Source organism: Ambystoma mexicanum, chromosome 6q (assembly GCF_040938575.1).
Source record: "Ambystoma mexicanum isolate Mex_15411 chromosome 6q, UKY_AmexF1_1, whole genome shotgun sequence".
In the NCBI taxonomy this organism is placed as follows: Eukaryota; Metazoa; Chordata; class Amphibia; order Caudata; family Ambystomatidae; genus Ambystoma; species Ambystoma mexicanum.
In genome coordinates, this window is record NC_090937.1 from 1638272157 (window position 1) to 1638292390 (window position 20234).

The 20234-nt window shown below is 53.7% G+C and overlaps 1 protein-coding gene across 7 annotated transcripts in view; it reads right to left on the reverse strand.

Annotated features, from left to right (window-relative positions):
* LOC138516932 (zinc finger protein 845-like) overlaps positions 1 to 20234 on the reverse strand; it is a 234239-nt gene that overhangs the window by 29631 nt on the left and 184374 nt on the right. The window contains exon 1 of one of the 7 annotated variants that reach the window (XM_069632402.1): positions 16601 to 16750. The exons of the other annotated variants lie outside the window; for them this stretch is intronic. The gene's annotated coding sequence lies outside the window, so the exon portion shown is untranslated. Of the gene's footprint in view, positions 1 to 16600; positions 16751 to 20234 lie in introns of those variants that run through there. 7 annotated transcript variants of the gene reach the window in all.

Consider the following 20234-nt stretch of genomic DNA (forward strand, 5'->3'; position numbering starts at 1 on the left):
AAAAATAGTATCAGGGGCAACTGAGAACGAATATATCTCATTTGAGGGGACGTGGAAAGCAGCAGGTGAGGGCAGTCCCAAATCCTGCACATTATCCGGGTTGCCCATGTTGTCGGCGTAAGGGGACCTGGCCTCAGCGTCCTGGTGAGGAGTTGCCGGTGTCAGGGGGTGTGAGGGCGAACTCACCAAAACAATCACGGGGGGCATTTTCTCGAGGCACATGGCACTTGCGCAGCACCCCCCCCTTTACCTCTGTGCTGAAAAAGCCGAGCCGGGCTACGAGTCCTTGAAAGTGCTCCTGGGTCCACGGTAGGTTGATGCTCCTAGTCCATAGTGACGTGAAGCAGAATGGAATCTTTGCTGGGGGACCAGTACAAGCCCTCATCCAACACTCAGCCGACGCTGCGCGTCCAGAGTAGAGTGTGTATGGAGGTAGTCCCTCCTTCTCTTCAGCAGCAACTGTAAACAGACTGGGTCTCAGCTCACACAAACAGCAGGCAGCAGGGAATCCAAGTTTTCTGGCTGGGCCAACACTCCACCTTAGGAATGCTTACCTTAATCATCCACCCGGGAATGCTTACCTATTTACACAAGCCTTCTCAGTGTCTTCCTGTATTACATCTACACTTCTTCTTCATGGGGAATTTTAACCTACAAACCAGTGCTAAAAATGTTACACTGGCTGCCAATCAAACAAGAAATCACGTTGAAATCGATGTGCATAACGCAAAGCGCAATCCATGGCCAAGGAGCAGAATTCCTACAAAGGAAAATCATCATCTACCTACCAACAAGCAATGACATCTGCCTGGAACCATAACCATACACACAGAAAAACTTGGGGATCATCATTCTACGATCTGGCAGCAAGAACTTTGAACACGCTCCGGAGAGAAATACACAATATGAAGGATCACCTCAAATTCAGAAAATGACTTAAATCTTGCTCTTCACTTCAGAACCAGACGAAAATGACTAGAAAAACAAAGACTCCACTGGAACAAGAGTACAGGGAAGGAAGAAGCCGGGGAGGGAGACCAGGAAATAGCCACCCCCAAGCCAAACCCCTATGTTAGGCATCGCCTAAGGGAAAAGCACCTTAGATGCAGACGAGGTAGCATCAATCATTAACTGGCACCCTAGAAAGTCAGAGTGCCTGGATTCCAAAGGGAGGGGACCCTGCCCTGGGGACTCAGGAGGAAATGGCAGGCACAACCCCCTGACAACCGAAGAGAAAATCCTGCAACTAACCCATCTCCAGCCAGTGGTGGGGGAAGGCCTTCACCACATTCCTGCCCGCAGATCACTAGACAGTTACAGAGTCATGCCACCTCGAAGTGCAGAACCCGGCGAGGGACCCACCACGAAACACTGCAGTACATAGCACGGACAGAGACACCAAACACAGACGTACAAAGCAACGAGGTAAGAAAAGCCCCACTAACCCAGCCACTAACACCTCAACTATCTGCATTCACCTCTCAAATGCTAAGCAAACACAACCACATCTTTTCACAGCAATCCGCATGCACTTCACTACACTCACTCCAACAACAAAGCTAACCACATATAGGGCCTCATTCCGAGATTGGGGGTAGCCATGGCGCTATTTGCGCCATGGCTGCTTCTAATAACGGGTCCGGCACCGGTGTTGTTCAATGGGGACTTAGCGGTCCATTCCGACCCTGGAGGGACCGGTAAGATCCCATTGAACAAACCATTCCTCATTCCCATTTGAGCCCATATAGGGCTCAATGGGAATGGGGAGGGTGCTAATAATGGGCCTGCGAGCAGCAAGCCCGTTATTAGCGCCCTGGTCCCTTAGTGGGACCCGTAAAGGACGTGTGGTCCGACCACACGTCCCTTACGGTTCCCGCTAAGGGACCTCGGAATTGGGTGGTAGGGGAATACTGGCACCGGTCTCCCTACCGGTGCCGGGAATTCCTTACTGCCCACCTTGTAATGACCCCCATAGTCCTGCACAAAAGCACATGGGAATCTACCGATCCGTACATCGGACCCATCCTCCGGTGTTAACCGAACTGAAGCCGTCAACAGGCTATCACAACCCTTGCTCTACCTTTTCCTGCTATCCTCTACTAGCCCATCCTACCCTCTTGACTTTCAGATCCACCATAGCGCCAGGGGACCACACAATGGTGACAGTGCGTGGTATAAATGTCTTTTAACATTAACATGAAAATGAAGGATAAGTTATGTTATGTTATTTTGCATTTATATAGCGCCTTATATACCATCGGTATGGTCTGAAGGCGCTGGTTGGTTGAACGCCCTTGGGAACCGAAGTTCAGGTCAATTGAGAGAGTAGAGAGATTCAAGGTGTGTGTGTGCACCCGATATGTGTGAAGCTGTTGCGGTATTAGTGTAATAGCTGCTTCTTAGCGGTAGGTGTGTTGGTTGAGAGGTCAGGAGTATGTGTTCGTTCTGGCAGGATTAATCCAGATTGATTGTGTCTGCGTTAGGCCTGAAGAGAACGCCTGGCTGGGGGGGTGAGTAACCAGCAGTGTTTATTTAGAGTGATGGGGAGTATGAGGCAGAATGTTGGTATGAGAACAGTTATACCGAATGGTGTCATAGTAGCTCTGTGTTCTAGTTGAGTGGTGGTATATAAGTTATTTTGAACGTTCTCTGCATTCCAGACCATACTATATATGTCATGCATTTCAATCACCTTTGTGCACCCCAGATGGCTCCACACCTTCGGCTCGCTCGACACACTCATGCACTCAAGTTTAGCCCCACGCACTCCAGTCTGCCCCACGCATGCACTCTTGTCTGCTCAATGCATGCACTCCTGTCTGTCTCATGTATGCACTCCTGTCAGCTCCAAGCACGCACTCCTCTCCGACACACTCAGTCATGATGCGCTCTATTTGCCCTGAGCCGTTTCGTGTATTTCAAGTTGTTTTATGCACTCCATCCATATATTTTCATCCGTACCATCATCATATTTCATTCATTACAGCCACCTATATTATACGCTTGACCCATATACGTCACTCGTTACGTCTGTATACGGCATCCGATCATCCACCTATGGCACCCAATCGGTCGGTATACGGCATTCGTTCAAATCACATGTGTCGGCTGTGCTTGTGGCCACGGTGGGTCTGTGCTTCCTGAATGAAGGGTCAGGTGCTTGTGGCTAGGGTAGGTCTATGCTTCCTGAATAAGAAGTGAGGAGGGTCAGATGCTTGTGGCTGGGGGCGGGGGGAGGGGTCATGTGCTTGTGTCCACGGTGAGTCTGTGCTTCCTAAATGAGAAGTGAGGAGGGTCAGATGCTTGTTGTGGCCAGGGTGGGTCTATGCTTCCTGAATAAGGAGTGAGGAGGGACAGGTGCTTGTGACAAGGGTGGATCTGCACTTCCTGAATGAGAAGTGAGGAGGGTCAGATGCTTGTGGCCATGGTGGGTCTGTCCTTCCTGAATGGAGGGTCGGATGCTTGTGGCTAGGCTAGGTCTATGCTTCCTGAATGAGGAGCGAGGAGGGCCAGGTGATTGTGGCCAGCATGGTTCTGTGCTTCCTGAATGAGGAGTGAGGAGAGTCAGTTGCATGTGGCCAGGGTGGGTCTTTTATTCCTGAGAAAGGAGGGTCAGGTGATTGTGGCCTGCACAGTTCGGTGCTTCCTGAATGAGGAGTGAGGAGAGTCAGTTGCTTGTGGCTGTGTGCTTCCTGAGTGAGGAGGGTCTGGTGCTTGTGGCCAGGGTGGGTTTGTGCTTCCTGAATGAGGAGTGAGCAGGGTCATGTGTTTGTGGCCAGGGTAGGCCTATGCTTCCTGAATGAGGAGTGATGGGGGTCAGGTGGTAGTGGCAAGGGTGGGCCTTTGCTTCCGGAGTGAGGAGGGTCAGGTGCTTGTGGCCAGGGTAGGTCTATGCTTCCCGAAAGAGGGGTGAGGATGGTTAGGTGCTTGCTGCCAGGGTGGGCCTGTGTTTCCTGTGTGAGGTGAGTCAGGGCCTTGTGGCCGGGGTGGGTGGGTCTGTGCTTCCTGAATGAGGAGTGATATGGGGAAGGTGCTTGTGGCCAGTGTGGGCCTGTGCTTCCTGAATGAGCAGTGAGGAGGGTCAGGTGCTTGTGGTCTAGTTGGGTCTGTGTTCTCTGAATGAGCAATGAGGAGGGTCAGGTGCCTGTGGCCAGGGTGGGTCTGTGCTTCCTGAATGGAGAGTCATGTGCATGTGGCCAGGGTCGGTCTGTGCTTCCTGAATGACGAGGCTCAGGTGCTTGTGGCCAGGGTGGTTCTGTGCTTCCTGAATGAGCAGTGAGGAGGGTCAAGTGCTTGTGGTCTGGGTGGGTCTGTGCTTCCTGAATGAGCAGTGAGGAGGGTCAGCTGCTTGTGGTCTGGGTGGGTCTGTGCTTCCTGAATGAGCAGTGAGGAGGATCAAGTGCTTGTGGTCTGGGTGGGTCTGTGCTTCCTGAATGAGCAGTGAGGAGGGTCAGGTGCTTGTGGTCTGGGTGGTTCTATGCTTCCTGAATGAGCAGTAAGGATGGATGGCTTGTGGCCAGGGTGGCTCTGTGCTTCCTGAATGGAGGGTCGGGTGATTGTGGCCAGGGTGGGTCTATGCTTCCTGAATGAGCAGTGAGGAGGGTCATGTGCTTGTGGCCGGGGTGGGTCTGTGCTTCCTGGATGAGGAGGGTCAGTTGTTTGTGACTATTGTGGTTCTGCTCTTCCTGAATGAGGAATGAGGGGGTGAGGTGCTTGTGGCCAGGGTAGGTCTATGCTTCCCGAAAGAGGGGCGAGGATGGGTTGGTGCTTGATGCCAGGGTGGGCCCGTATTTAATGTGCGAGGTGGGGCAGGTCCTTGTGGCCGGGGTGGGTGGGTCTGTGCTTCCTGAATGAGGAGTGCTATGGGGAAGGTGCTTGTGGCCAGGGTCAGTCTGTGCTTCCTGAATGAGCAGTGAGGATGGTGAGGTGCTTGTGGTCTGGTTGGGTCTGTGTTCTCTGAATGAGCAATGAGGAGGGTCAGGTGCCTGTGGCCAGGGTCAGTCTGTGCTTCCTGAATGGAGAGTCATGTGCGTGTGGCCAGGGTGGTTATGTGCTTCCTGAATGAGGAGTGAGGAGGGTCAGGTGCTTGTGGTCTGGGTGGGTCTGTGCTTCCTGAATGAGCAGTGAGGAGGGTCAGCTGCTTGTGGTCTGGGTGGTTCTGTGCTTCCTGAATGAGCAGTGAGGAGGGTCAGGTGCTTGTGGTTAGGGTGAGTCTATGCTTCCTGAATGAGCAGTAAGGATGGTCAGGTGCTTGTGGCCAAGGTGGCTCTGTGCTTCCTGAATGGAGGGTCGGATGATTGTGGCCAGGGTGGGTCTTTGCTTACTGAATGAAGAGTCATTTCATTGTGGCCGGAGTAGGTCTGTGCTTCCTGGATGAGGCGGGTCAGTTGTTTGTGGCTAGTGTCGGTCTGCTCTTCCTGAATGAGGAGTGAGGAGGGTCAGGAGCTAGTGGCCAGGCTAGGTCTATGCTTCTGAATGAGCAGTGAGGAGGGTCAGGTGCTTGTGGTCTGGGTGGGTCTGTGCTTCCTGAATGAGCAGTGAGGAGGGTCAAGTGATTGTGGTCTGGGTGGGTCTGTGCTTCCTGAATGAGCAGTGAGGAGGGTCAGGTGCTTGTGGTTAGGGTGGGTCTATGCTTCCTGAATGAGCAGTAAGGATGGTCAGGTGCTTGTGGCCAAGGTGGCTCTGTGCTTCCTGAATGGAGGGTCGGATGATTGTGGCCAGGGTGGGTCTTTGCTTACTGAATGAAGAGTCATTTCATTGTGGCCGGAGTAGGTCTGTGCTTCCTGGATGAGGCGGGTCAGTTGTTTGTGGCTAGTGTGGGTCTGCTCTTTCTGAATGAGCAGTGAGGAGGGTCAGATGCTTGTGGTCTGGGTGGGTCTGTGCTTCCTGAATGAGCAGTGAGGCGGGTGCGGTGCTTGTGGGCTGGGTGGGTCTGTGCTTCCTGAATGAGCAGTGAGGAGGGTCAGGTGCTTGTGGCCAGGGTGGGTCTGAGCTTCCTGAATGAGGAGAGGAGGGTCAGGTGCTCGTGGCAAGGGTGGGTCTGTTCTTCCTGAATGTAGAGTCATGTGCTTGTGGCCAGGGTGGTTATGTGTTTCTGGAGTGAGGAAGGTTGGCTGCTTGTGGCCAGGGTGAATTTGTGCTTCCTGAATGAGGAGTGAGGAGGGCCGGGTGCTAGTGGCCAGGGTGGGTCTGTGCTTCCGGAGTGAGGCAGGTCAGATGCTTGTGGCCAGGGTAGGTCTATGCTTCCTGAATGAGCAGTGAGGAGGGTCAGGTGCTTGTGGTCTTGGTGGGTCTCTGCTTCCTGAATGAGCAGGGAGGGTGACTTGCTTGTGGCCAGGGTGGCTGTGCGCTTCCTGAGTGAGGAGGGTCAGGTGCTTGTGGCCAGGGTGGGTTTGTGCTTCCTGAATGAGTAGTGAGCAGGCTCATGCGCTTGTGGCCAGGGTAGGCCTATGCTTCCTGAATGAGAAGTGAAGAGGGTGAGGTGCTTGTGGCCAGGGTAGGTCTATGCTTCCCGAAAGAGGGGTGAGGATGGTTAGGTGCTTGCTGCCAGGGTGGGTCTGTGTTTCCTGTGCGAGGTGGTTCAGGTCCTTGTGGCCGGGGTGGGTGGGTCTGTGCTTCCTGAATGAGGAGTGATATGGGGAAGGTGCTTGTGGCCAGTGTGGGCCTGTGCTTCCTGAATGAGCAGTGAGGAGGGTCAGGTGCTTGTGGTCTGGTTGGGCCTGTGCTTCCTGAATGAGCAGTGAGGTGGGTCAGGTGCCTGTGGCCAGGGTGGGTCTGTGCTTCTTGAATGGAGAGTCATGTGCGTGTGGCCACCGTCGGTCTGTGCTTCCTGAATGATGAGGCTCAGGTGCTTGTGGCCAGGGTGGTTCTGTGCTTCCTGAATGAGCAGTGAGGAGGGTCAGGTGCTAGTGGCCAGGGTGGGTCTGTGCTTCCTGAATAGAGAGTCATGTGTGTGCGGCCAGGGTGGGTCTGTGCTTACTGAATGAAGAGTTATGTGCTTGTGGCCAGGGTGGGTCTGTGCTTCCTGGATGTGGAGTCAGGAGGGTCAAGTGCTTGTGGCCTGGGTGGGTCTGTGCTTCCTGAATGAGCAGTGAGGAGGGTCAGCTGCTTGTGGTCTGGGTGGTTCTGTGCTTCCTGAATGAGCAGTGTGGAGGATCAAGTGCTTGTGGTCTGGGTGGGTCTGTGCTTCCTGAATGAGCAGTGTGGAGGATCAAGTGCTTGTGGTCTGGGTGGGTCTGTGCTTCCTGAATGAGCAGTAAGGATGGTCAGGTGCTTGTGGCCAGGGTGGCTCTGTGCTTCCAGAATGGAAGGTCGGGTGATTGTGGCCAGGGTGGGTCTATGCTTCCTGAATGAGCAGTGAGGAGGGTCAGGTGCTTGTGGTCAGGGTGGGTTTGTGCTTCCTGAATGAGCAGTGAGGATGGTCATGTGCTTGTGGCTGGGGTGGGTCTGTGCTTCCTGGATGAGGAGGGTCAGTTGTTTGTGGCTAGTGCGGGTCTGCTCTTCCTGAATGAGGAGTGAGGAGGGTCCGGTGCTAGTGGCCAGGGTAGGTCTATGCTTCTGAATGAGTAGTGAGGAGGGTCAGGTGCTTGTGGCCAGGGTGGGTCTGCGCTTCCTGAATGAGGAGAGGAGGGTCAGGTGCTTGCGGCAAGGGTGGGTTTTTTCTTCCTGAATGAGGAGGGTCAGGTGTTTGTGGCCAGGGTGGGCCTGTGCATCCTGAATGAGGAGAGAGGCAGGTCAGGTGCTTGTGGCCAGGTTGGTTCTGTGTTTCTGGAGTGAGGAAGGTTGGCTGCTTGTGGCCAGGGTGGATTTGTGCTTCCTGAATGAGGAGTAAGGAGGGCCAGGTGCTAGTGGCCAGGGTGGGTCTGTGCTTCCGGAGTGAGGCGGGTCAGATGCTTGTGGCCATGGTAGGTCTATGCTTCCTGAATGAGCAGTGAGGAGGGTCAGGTGCTTGTGGTTAGGGTGGTTCTATGCTTCCTGAATGAGCAGTAAGGCTGGTCATGTGCTTGTGGCCAGGGTGGCTCTGTGCTTCCTGAATGGAGGGTCGGGTGATTGTGGCCAGGATGGGTCTATGCCTACTGAATGAGCAGTGAGGAGGGTCAGGTGCTTATGGTCAGGGTGGGTTTGTGCATCCTGAATGAGCAGTGAGGAGGGTCAGATGCTTGTGGCCAGGGTGAGTCTTTGCTTACTGAATGAAGAGTCATGTGCTTGTGGTCAGGGTGGGTCTGTGCTTCTGAATAAGAAGTGAGGAGGGTCAGGTGATTGTAGTCTGGGTGGGTCTGTGCTTCCTGAATGAGCAGTGAGGAGGGTTTGGTGCTTGTGGGCTGGGTGGGTCTATGCTTCCTGAATGAGCAGTGAGGAGGGTCAGGTGCTTGTGGTCTTGGTGGGTCTGTGCTTCCTGAATGAGCAGTGAGGAGGGTCAGTTGCTTGTGGCCAGGGTGGCTGTGTGCTTCCTGAGTGAGGAGGGTCAGGTGCTTGTGGCCAGGGTGGGTTTGTGCTTCCTGAATGAGGAGTGAGCAGGGTCATGTGCTTGTGGCCAGGGTAGGCCTATGCTTCCTGAATGAGGAGTGAGGGGGGTCAGGTGCTAGTGGCAAGGGTGGGCCTTTGCTACCGGAGTGAGGAGGGTAAGGTGCTTGTGGCCAGGGTAGGTCTATGCTTCCCGAAAGAGGGGTGAGGATGGTTAGGTGCTTGCTGCCAGGGTGGGCCTGTGTTTCCTGTGTGAGGTGGGTCAGGGCCTTGTGGCCGGGGTGGGTGGGTCTGTGCTTCCTGAATGAGGAGTGATATGGGGAAGGTGCTTGTGGCCAGTGTGGGCCTGTGCTTCCTGAATGAGCAGTGAGGAGGGTCAGGTGCTTGTGGTCTAGTTGGGTTTGTGTTCTCTGAATGAGCAATGAGGAGGGCCAGGTGCCTGTGGCCAGGGTGGGTCTGTGCTTCCTGAATGGAAAGTCATGTGCATGTGGCCGGGGTGGGTCTGTGCTTCCTGGATGAGGAGGGTCAGTTGTTTGTGGCTAGTGCGGGTCTGCTCTTCCTGAATGAGGAGTGAGGAGGGTCCGGTGCTAGTGGCCAGGGTAGGTCTATGCTTCTGAATGAGTAGTGAGGAGGGTCAGGTGCTTGTGGTCTGGGTGGGGCTGTGCTTCCTGAATGAGCAGTGAGGAGGTTCCGGTGCTTGTGGGCTGGGTGGGTCTGTGCTTCCTGAATGAGCAGTGAGGAGGGTCAGGTGCTTGTGGCCAGGGTGGGTCTGCGCTTCCTGAATGAGGAGAGGAGGGTCAGGTGCTTGCGGCAAGGGTGGGCCTGTGCATCCTGAATGAGGAGTGAGGCAGGTCAGGTGCTCGTGGTCTGGGTGGGTCTGTGCTTCCTGAATGGAGAGTCATGTGCTTGTGGCCAGGGTGGTTCTGTGTTTCTGGAGTGAGGAAGGTTGGCTGCTTGTGGCCAGGGTGGATTTGTGCTTCCCGAGTGAGGCGGGTCAGATGCTTGTGGCAATGGTAGGTCTATGCTTCCTGAATGAGCAGTGAGCAGGGTCAGGTACTTGTGGTTAGGGTGGTTCTATGCTTCCTGAATGAGCAGTAAGGATGGTCATGTGCTTGTGGCCAGGGTGGCTCTGTGCTTCCTGAATGAGCAGTGAGGAGGGTCAGGTGCTTGTGGCCAGGGTGGGTCTGTGCTTCCTGGATGTGGAGTCAGGAGGGTCAAGTGCTTGTGGTCTGGGTGGGTCTGTGCTTCCTGAAGGAGCAGTGAGGAGGGTCAAGTGCTTGTGGTCTGGGTGGGTCTGTGCTTCCTGAAGGAGCAGTGAGGAGGATCAAGTGCTTGTGGCCAGGGTGGCTCTGTGCTTCCTGAATGGAGGGTCGGGTGATTGTGGCCAGGGTGGGTCTATGCTTCCTGAATGAGCAGTGAGGAGGGTCAGGTGCTTGTGGTCAGGGTGGGTTTGTGCTTCCTGAATGAGCAGTGAGGAGGGTCATGTGCTTGTGGCCGGGGTGGGTCTGTGCTTCCTGGATGAGGAGGGTCAGTTGTTTGTGGCTAGTGTGGGTCTGCTCTTCGTGAATAAGGAGTGAGGAGGGTCAGGTGCTAGTGATCTGGGTGGGGCTGTGCTTCCTGAATGAGCAGTGAGGAGGGTCTGGTGCTTGTGGGCTGGGTGGGTCTGTGCTTCCTGAATGAGCAGTGAGGAGGGTCAGGTGCTTGTGGCCAGGGTGGGCCTGTGCATCCTGAATGAGGAGTGAGGCAGGTCAGGTGCTTGTCGCCAGGGCAGGTCTGCGCTTCCTGAATGAGGAGAGAGGAGGGTCGGGGGCTTGTGACCAGGGTGGGTGTGCGCTTCCTGAGTGAGGAGGGTCAGGTGTTTGTGGCTAGTGTGGGTCTGCTCTTCCTGAATGAGAAGGGTCTGGTGCTTGTGGCCAGGGTGGGTCTGCGCTTCCTGAATGAGGAGTGGGGAGGGTCAGGGGCGTGTGTCCAGGGTGGGTCTGTGCTTCCTGAATTAGGAGTGAGGATGGTCAGGTGCTTGTCGCCAGGGCAGGTCTGTGCTTCCTGAATGAGGAGAGAGGAGGGTCAGGGGCTTGTGGCCAGGGTGGGTCTGTGCTTCCTGAATGGTGAGGAGGATGGTCAGGTGCTTGTGGCAAGGGTGGGTGTGTGCATCCTGAATGAGGAGTGAGGCGGGTCAGATGGTTGTGGTTAGGTTGGTTCTGTGCTTTCTGAATGAGGAATGAGGAGGGTCTGGTTCTTGTGGCAAAGGTGGGTCTTTGCTTCCGTTGTAAGGAGGGTCAGATGTGTTTGGCTAGTGTGTGTCTATTCCTGTATAATGAGGATCAGGTGCTTTTGGTCAGGGTGGGTCTGTGCTTCCTGAATGAGCAGTGAGGATGGTCATGTGCTTGTGGGTCTGCTCTTCCTGAATGAGGAGTGAGGAGGGTCAGGTGGTAGTGACCAGGGTAGGTCTATGCTTCTGAAGGAGCAGTGAGGAAGGTCAGGTGCTTGTGGCCAGGGTGGTTCTGTGTTTCTGGAGTGAGGAGCCAGAGTGGGTCTGTGCTTCCGGAGTGAGGCGGGTCAGATGCTTGTGGCCAGGGTAGGTCGATGCTTCCTGAATGAGCAGTGAGGAGGGTCAGGTGCTTGTGGTCAGGGTGGGTCTGTGCTTCCTGAATGAGCAGTGAGGATGGTCATGTGCTTGTGGCCTGGGTGGGTCTGTGCTTCCTGGATGAGGAGGGTCAGTTGTTTGTGGCTAGTGTGGGTCTGCTCTTCCTGAATGAGAAGGGTCAGGTGCTAGTGGCCAGGGTTGGTCTGTGCTTCCGGAGTGAGGCGGGTCACATGCTTGTGGCCAGGGTAGGTCTATGCTTCCTGAATGAGCAGTGAGGAGGGTCAGGCGCTTGTGGCCAGGGCAGGTCTGTGCTTCCTGAATAGGGAGGGTCAAATGCTTGTGGCCAGGGTGGGTCTGTGCTTCCTGAATGAGGGACGAGGAGGGTCAGGGGCTTGTTGCCAGGGTGGGTCTGTGCTTCCTGAATGGTGAGGAGGATGAACAGGTGCTTGTGGCAAGGGTGGGGCTGTGCTTCCTGAGTGAGGAGGGTCGGGTGTTTGTGGCTAGTGGGGGTCTGCTCTTCCTGAATGAGAAGGGTCAGGTGCTTGTGGTCAGTGTGGGTCTGTGCTTCCTGAATGAGGAGTGGGGAGGGTCAGGTGCGTGTGGCCAGGGGAGGTCTGTGCTTCCTGAATGAGGAGTGAGGAGGGTCAGTTCCTTGTGGCCAGTGTGGGTCTGTGCTTCCTGAATGAGGAGTGGGGAGGGTCAGGTGTGTGTGGCCAGGGTGGGTGTGTGCTTCCTGAATGAGGAGTGAGGAGGGTCAGGTGGTAGTGACCAGGGTAGGTCTATGCTTCTGAATGAGCAGTGAGGAGGGTCAGGTGCTTGTGGTCTGGATGGGTCTGTGCTTCCTGAATTTGAAGTGAGGATGGTCAGGTGCTTGTGGCTAGTGTGGGTCTGCTCTTCCTGAATGAGAAGGGTCAGGTGCTTGTGGTCAGTGTGGGTCTGTGCTTCCTGAATGAGGAGTGGGGAGGGTCAGGTGCGTGTGGCCAGGGTGGGTCTGTGCTTCCTGAATGAGGAGTGAGGAGGGTCAGTTGCTTGTGACCAGGGTGGGTCTGTGCTTCCTGAATGAGGAGTGGGGAGGGTCAGGTGCGTGTGGCCAGGGTGGGTCTGTGCTTCCTGAATGAGGAGTGGGGAGGGTCAGGTGCTTGTGGCTAGTGTGGGTCTGCTCTTCCTGAATGAGGAGTGAGGAGGGTCAGGTGGTAGTGACCAGGGTAGGTCTATGCTTCTGAATGAGCAGTGAGGAGGGTCAGGTGCTTGTGGTCTGGATGGGTCTGTGCTTCCTGAATTTGAAGTGAGGATGGTCAGGTGCTTGTGGCCAGGGTGGGTCTGTGCTTCCTGAGTAAGGAGCGTTAGGTGTGTGTGGCTAGTGTGGGCCTACTCTTCCTGTATAATGAGGCTCAGGTGCTTGTGGAGAGGGCGAGTCTGTGCTTCCTGAATGAGGAGTCATATGCTTGAGGCCAGGGTGGGTCTGTGCTTCCTGAATGAGGAGTGAGGAGGGTCAGGTGCTAGTGGCCAGAGTGGGTCTGTGCTTCCTGAACCGAGAGTCATGTGCTTGTAGCCAGGGTGGTTCTGTGTTTCTGGAGTGAGGAGGGTTGGGTGCTTGTGGCCAGGTTGGGTTTGTGCTTCCTGAATGATGAGTGAGGAGGGTCAGGTGCTAGTGGCCAGAGTGGGTCTGTGCTTCATGAGTGAGGCGGGTCAGATGCTTGTGGCCAGGGTAGGTCGATGCTTCCTGAATGAGCAGTGAGGAGGGTCAGGTGCGTGTGGTCTGGGTGGGTCTGTGCTTCCTGAATGAGCAGTGAGGAGGGTCAGGTGCTTGTGGACAGGGTGGGTCTGTGCTTCCTGAATGAGCAGTGAGGAGGGTCAGGTGCGTGTGGCAAGGATGGGGATGTGCTTCCTGAGTGAGGAGGGTCGGGTGTTTGTGGCTAGTGTGGGTCTGCTCTTCCTGAATGAGGAGTGGGGAGGGTCAGGTGTGTGGGGCCAGGGTGGGTCTGTGCTTCCTGAATGAGGAGTGAGGGTCAGTTGCTTGTGGCCAGTGTGGGTCTGTGCTTCCTGAATGAGGAGTGGGGAGGGTCAGGTGCATGTGGCCAGGGTGGGTCTGTGCTTCCTGAATGAGGAGTGGGGAAGGTCAGGTGCTTGTGGCCAGGGTGGGTCTGTGTTTCCTGAATGAGCAGTGAGGATGGTATTGTGCTTGTGGCCTGGGTGGGTCTGTGCTTCCTGGATGAGGAGGGTCAGTTGTTTGTGGCTAGTGTGGGTCTGCTCTTCCTGAATGAGGAGTGAGGAGGGTCAGGTGCTAGCGGCCTGGGTTGGTCTGTGCTTCCGGAGTAAGGCGGGTCACATGCTTGTGGCCAGGGCAGGTCTGTGCTTCCTGAATAAGGAGGGTCAAATGCTTGTGGCCAGGGTGGGTCTGTGCTTCCTGAATGGTGAGGAGGATGGACAGGTGCTTGTGGCAAGGGTGGGTGTGTGCTTCCTGAGTGATGAGGGTCGGGTGTTTGTGGCTAGTGTGGGTCTGCTCTTCCCGAATGAGAAGGGTCAGGTGCTGTGGCCAGTGTGGGTCTGTGCTTCCTGAATGAGGAGTGGGGAGGGTCAGGTGCGTGTGACCAGGGTGGGTCTGTGTTTCCTGAATGAGGAGTGAGGAGTGTCAGTTGTTTGTGGTCAGGGTGGGTCTGTGCTTCCTGAATGAGCAGTGAGGAGGGTCAGCTGCTTGTGGCCAGGGTGGGTCTGTGCTTCCTGAATGAGCAGTGAGGAGGGTCAGCTGCTTGTGGCCAGGGTGGTTCTGTGCATCCTGAATGAGGAGTGAGGAGGGTCAGATGCTTGTGGTTAGGGTGGTTCTGTGTTTTCTGAAAGAGCAATGAGGACGCTCAGGTGCGTGTGGCCAGGGTGGGCCTGTGCTTTCTGAATGAGGAATGAGGAGGGTCTGGTTCTCGTTGCAACGGTGGGTCTTTGCTTCCTGTGTAAGGAGGGTCAGATGTTTGTGGCTAGTGTGTGTCTACTCTTCCTGTATAATGAGGATCAGGTGCTTGTGGTCAGGGCGGGTCTGTTATTCCTGAATGAGGAGTGAGGAGAGTCATGTGCTTGTGGCCAGGGTGGGTCTGTGCTTCTGGAGTGAGGAGGGTCAGGTGCTTGTGGCCAGGGGGGGTCTGTGCTTCCTGAATGAGGAGTGAGGAGGGTCAGGTGCCTGTGGCAAGGGTGGTTCTGTCTTCCTGAATGAGCATTGAGGAGGGTCAGGTGCTTGTGGCCAGGGTGGTTCTGTCTTCCTGAATGAGGAGTGAGGAGGGTCAGGTGCTTGTGGCCAGGGTGGGTCTGTGCTTCTGGAGTGAGGAGGGTCAGATGGTTGTGGCCATGGTAGGTCTATGCTTCTGAATGAGCAGTGAGGAGGCTCAGGTCCTTGTGGCCAGGGTAAGTCTATGCTTCTGAATGAGCAGTGAGGCGGCTCAGGTGCTTGTGGCCAGGGTGGGTCTGTTATTCCCGAATGAGGAGCGAGTAGGGTCATGTTCTTGTGGCCAGGGTGGGTCTGTGCTTCTGGAGTGAGGAGGGTCAGGTGCTTGTGGCCAAGGGGGGGGCTGTGCTTCCTGAATGAGGAGTGAGGAGGGTCAGGTGCTTGTGGCAAAGGAGGTTCTGTCTTCCTGAATGAGCAGTGAGGAGGGTCAGGTGCTTGTGGCCAGGGTGGTTCTGTCTTCCTGAATGAGGAGTGAGGAGGGTCAGGTGCTTGTGGCGAGGGTGGTTCTATCTTCCTGAATGAGGAGTGAGGAGGGTCAGGTGCTTGTGGCCAGGGTGGTTCTGTCGTCCTGAATGAGCAGTGAGGAGGGTCAGGTGCTTGTGGGCAGGGTGGGTCTGTGCTTCGTGAATGAGCAGTGAGGAGGGTCAGGTGGTTGTGGCCAGGGTGGGTCTGTGCTTCCTGGATGTGGAGTGAGGAGGGTCAGGTGCTTGTTGTCTGGGTCGGTCTGTGCTTCCTGAATGAGCAGTGAGGAGGGTCAGGTGCTTGTGGCCAGGGTGGGTATGTGCTTCCTGAATGAGGAGTGACAAGGGTCAGGTGATTGTGGCCAGGGTGGGTTTGTGCTTCCTGAATGAGGAGTGAGGAGGGTCAGTTGCTTGTGGCCAGGGTGGGTCTGTGATTCCTGAATGGGGAGTGAGGAGGGTCAGGTGCTTGTGGCCAGGGTGGGGCTGTGCTTCCTGAATGGAGAGTCATGTGCGTGTGGCCAGGGTCGGTCTATGCTTCCTGAATGACGAGGCTCTGGTGCTTGTGGCCTGGTGGTTCTCTGCTTCCTGAATGAGCAGTGAAGAGGGTCAGGTGATTGTGGCCAGGGTGGGTCTGTGCTTCGTGAATGAGCAGTGAGGAGGTTCAGGTGCTTGTGGCCAGGGTGGGTCTGTGCTTCCTGGATGTGGAGTGAGGAGGGTCAGGTGCTTGTGGTCTGGGTGGGTCTGTGTTTCCTGAATGAGCAGTGAGGAGGGTCAGGTGCTTGTGGCCAGGGTGGGTCTGTGCTTTCTGAATGGAGAGTCATGTGCGTGTGGCCAGGGTGGGTATGTGCTTCCTGAATGTGGAGTCAGGAGGGTCGGGTGATTGTGGTCAGGGTGGGTCTGTGCTTCCTGAATGAGGAGTGAGGAGGGTCAGTTGCTTGTGGCGAGGGTGGGTCTGTGCTTCCTGAATGAGGAGTGCGGAGGGTCAGGTGCTTGTGGCCAGGGTGGCTGTGTGCTTCCTGAGTGAGGAGGGTCAGTTGTTTGTGGCCAGGGTATGTCTGTGCTTCCTGAATGAGGAGTGATGAGGGGCAAGTGCTTGTGGCCGGGGTGTGTCTATGATTCCTGTATGAGGAGTGAGGAGGGTTGGGTGCTTGTGGCCGGGGTGTGTCTGGGCTTCCTAAATGAGGAGTGATGAGGGTCAGGTGCTTGTGGCCAGGGTGGGTCTGTGCTTCTTGAATGGAGAAGTGAGGAGGGTCAGGTGCTCGTGGTCTGGGTGGGTCTATGCTACCTGTGTGAGGGATGAGAAGGGTCAAAGTGCTTTTGGCCACCATGGGGATGTGAGCTTCCTAAATGTGGCCGGGGGGAGGGGGTATGTTCTTCCTGAATGAGAAGGTTCAGGTGCTTGTGGCTAGTGTGGGTCTGTGCTACCAGTGTGAGGACTGAGAATGATTGTGTACTTGCGTCTGTGAATATTGTGTGAGAGGTCAGTACCCATGACAAGCTTTAAGAAGCTTGTGATCGAAGCTAGAAAAAAAGCAATGTTCTTACAGTAGATTCAGGTTACTTAACAGAAACGAAATGTTAGTGACTCAGTCCTTTTAAAAATGACAACTCTAAATTCTGCCCTTACTTTTGAAATTATGAAATAGACATTCTATTTGGGTGAACACTTCGTGTCACAACAACACAAACGAAACATTTCATTACACTTTTGAAATAAGATAAACTTTGCCAATATTATGACAGAAAGTCACTTGCCTGTCCCGGCCGCAGCAGCCCCGCAGGGATGAAGGGAGCAGTGCAAAGGGAACGGGAGAGAGGAGGGAAACATGAAGGATTATCACAGGATTAGGGTCTGGGGCAGCTGAGCCGCCTGCCACTCACCTAATAAACTACTCCTGCTTTACGCTGCAGCAGAAGAGGAGCCAGAAAGAGGAGCCTAGAGAGGCGGACGCCCCCTGTCACACCAGCCATCAACCCCAACAGTGTCTCAGCCGACAGGATGACTCGGGGCTGCACCTCTTGGTTTAGGGATGGTCACAATGAGCGGCGCATTCTCTGGGAATATAGAGATCACTAGCGCATGCTCAGAAAGGAGACACCAATCGCCATTGCATGCTCAACACAGGCTGCACACATGCAGCAATGCTTTCACACATTCCCGGGCGGGTGCATGGCTCAGATGGCTGGGCAGATAGCTCAGAAGCAGCCCGCGTGTCTTGAAAGCAAGACCCCACCCAGAAGCATCTGTTTGATTCCCCTGCGCTCTGGCATGAAGTGCGATATAAATGACCAATTTATTATGTTGTTACCCTTCCTGCTGATAGCATTGCGGTACACAGGGCAGTTTCTAGCCAACTCCGTGCCCAAGGCGAAATATCAGAATGTACCCTGCCCCCTCGCGACTGGCTCACGTCACTCCCAAACTACACCTCTGTCGTGTGACAAAACCCCTTCTCAATATGAATAAATAATTGCTATATTAATGAAACTGGTTTCATTACATTGTAATTCCACTGAATATACAGCTGTTGCTGCCCAAGTAAATATTTTTCTGCCATCTGCTCATGGGGAACACCTTGCCTGAATGTAGTTTCAAACTGTCCGCACTGGCACACCGTGGTTGAACAGCCTACTGGGGTCTGAGGGCCCACGGACCACTGCCCTTGTGTTGCAGGTGTTCTGTTCGTACCACCTCACTTGTATTTCGCAAGTGGCAATACTAGACTAACCATATGAATTATTTTCTGATAGAAGGTTATCATTCCAAGATGGACAGTCTGGTACACTCTTATTGTACTCTCCGAGAGTGGGAAAGGGGACAAATAGCACCAAAGAGGATTCATGTATGCTTTGCATTAAATCACAGAGCATTTCAGGACTGTAACAGTGATCAGAGATCTCTACATTTGATAAACAAGTCTGTGATAAAAGGATTGTATTTGTGAATCTCTAAATGCAAAACTGATGCATGGCTTGGTGCTCACATCACGGTTCACAACACATTCCCTAACATTAAAATTTTGTAGCCGTGAACCATACATGCGCATTTGGACGGTCTATGATTTTGTATGCGCATATAAAATGGCTGCAACATCAGCCACTCAAAATGGGAACAACGGCTCTTTTGTTACTTGTTTCTGAAGAATTTTAGAGGAGTAAGTGCTGGGTCTCAGTCTGGGCCTGGCCAAGCCCAATACAGAAACATCTTTGGGTCATTATATCTACAGATAGGGCAGGACACCGCACAAGAGAGACCCAATAAACAATGCACAGAAAAGCTACACAGAAAGGAATGTACCACTTTCAAACTTTAGTCTGACCAGTAATAAGCTGATGAAGCGTTTTAAACAAAACCGGTTTCTGATGCATGGTAAAGGGTCCACAGTTCCACAGCCACTACCTCAACACTATTACACAGGCCTCAGGGGTTATTTCGGCAAAAAAGAGCAGGCCCATGCTTTATCTAACAGAGCTGGCATTATCATCTGTTATTAGTGCTAGGCTGCAGCTAGTGAAAATCATGGCGTGGCAGCGTAGAAAGGGAGTTTGGCCGCGTGGATTTACAATTTGAGGCAACTTCTTTGATTGCTTTATGTGCTTAAGTTTGGGCCAGTATGGCATGCTCGTCAGAGCCACATACACAAAACAGTCAAGTGTGCTCTTGTATGGACATTGGGCACATCAGAAAAAAACAGGTATATTCTGTTACATAAGCGAGCACCACATAGACTCCATTAACCAACAGGGTGGTGACTTGTGCAGTGCATACATTATTGCTGCACATGATTTGCCATGGAATACTGTCTGCACGGTGACACATAATGAGACAGTGAGTTGCCATCTGGTGTGTGCGCTAGGCACTGGCTGGCTTGTTTAGCCAATTAAAAGACATTTGATGCTGATCAGATGCATTTAGGCCGTGTCCCAAAGCAGCCACTAGAATACCTAAGCAATAAAATGAGAGTTAACCTTCCCAGGCATGCGCCATATGTAACTAAAAAGAAATATTTTAAAAAAAGGTTTTGGTGTGTCAAATAAAGAGACATAAAAATAAAGAAAATTGTTTAAAAATGTTCTATGTGCCACGTTCATTGTCTTTGAAGAGTGCATAGGTTTGGTCAGCTAACTGATACTTGTGCTGGCCTGGTGAATAGAAATGCCCCATGTTCAGCTCTTGACAATGAAATGTTAAGCACATACTGTGTAAAAACAATGGCTTGTTAAGTGAGCCAAACTTATAAATTGCTCCACTTGTAAGCTATCAGCACAAAGAATGAGGGGCTCGGATTGAGTGACTCCAAAGCACCTCACAGGCTGCGTTTGGAACACGCATTCCTTTGTTTGCATATTCCGAACGCATGGAATCATCAACAAGTCGGCAGAGAGCAGCCATCCGCGCGTTGCAGAGGAGCGCTCACCGGCACAGGAGGCTGCTTTATCTGTTGTCCTGCAAGCTCAAAAGCAGTTTTCTGGGTGGCCCCCTTACTGTGCCCACCTCCCGAACTATTTAGCTCTGTGCCACAGGCTGTCGCCCGCTCAGCCCGGCCCAAGAAGCAGAGCTGGCACTATATAATTCAGCCACTCCTAGAGGCCCCTGGACAGGAACTGGTGGGAATGTCATCACATTACTAAAGTGATAATTCCTTAAGATGCAAACGGAGCCCTTCATTTGCTTACAGTGGGCCTCATCACGACCCAGGCGGTAAGTTACCGCCTGGGCCGTGACTTTACCACCATGGCGTAAACTACGTTTACGCCATGGTGGTTGGCGGACTTACCGCCCCATTCGGACCTTGGCGGGGCGGTAAGTCCCCAATCCCCATTTACCCTTCCCCATTCCCATTTTTGCCCCATAGGGCATAATGGGAGTGGGGAAGGCGTTAATTACGCCACCGTAAATTACGGTGGCGTAATTAACTCCATGGTCCCTTAGCGCCATGGATTTTAACACCTGCTAAAAGCAGGTGTTAAAACCTCCATGGCGCTAAGGGACCTCGGAATCAGGCGGTAAGGGTCGGCGCTGTTTACGGCGCCGTAAACCCCTTACCGCCTGGGTTGTGATGAGGCCCAGTGGCTTTAACAGGAATGCTTATCCAAGTCAAAAGCAAGATCTTTCTGGAATAAGTCTGAAGTCTCCCCGGAAACACCCGTAGCAAATTCTGGGAGATCAACAGAAGGCATCCTGAAGTATGTGTGTAGGGCAAATTATTTAAATGAGATGGTGTAATCACAAGAACTACTGCAGGATGAGTTCCTGATTACTTGACTGTAAATTGTGATGATTTTGTACTACTGCAGGTTAACTCCATGACAACTCCAGGGTGGGTTGCAATTTCTCCAGGATGGGTTGCGATTACTCTATGACAACTCCAGGATGGGTTGCGATTACACGCTGACGGGTTGTGATTACTCCATGACGGGTTACGATTACTCCAGGATGACTCCATGAAAACTTCAGGATGGATTGCGATTACTCTAAGATAACTCCAGGATAGGATGCAACAACTCCAGGATG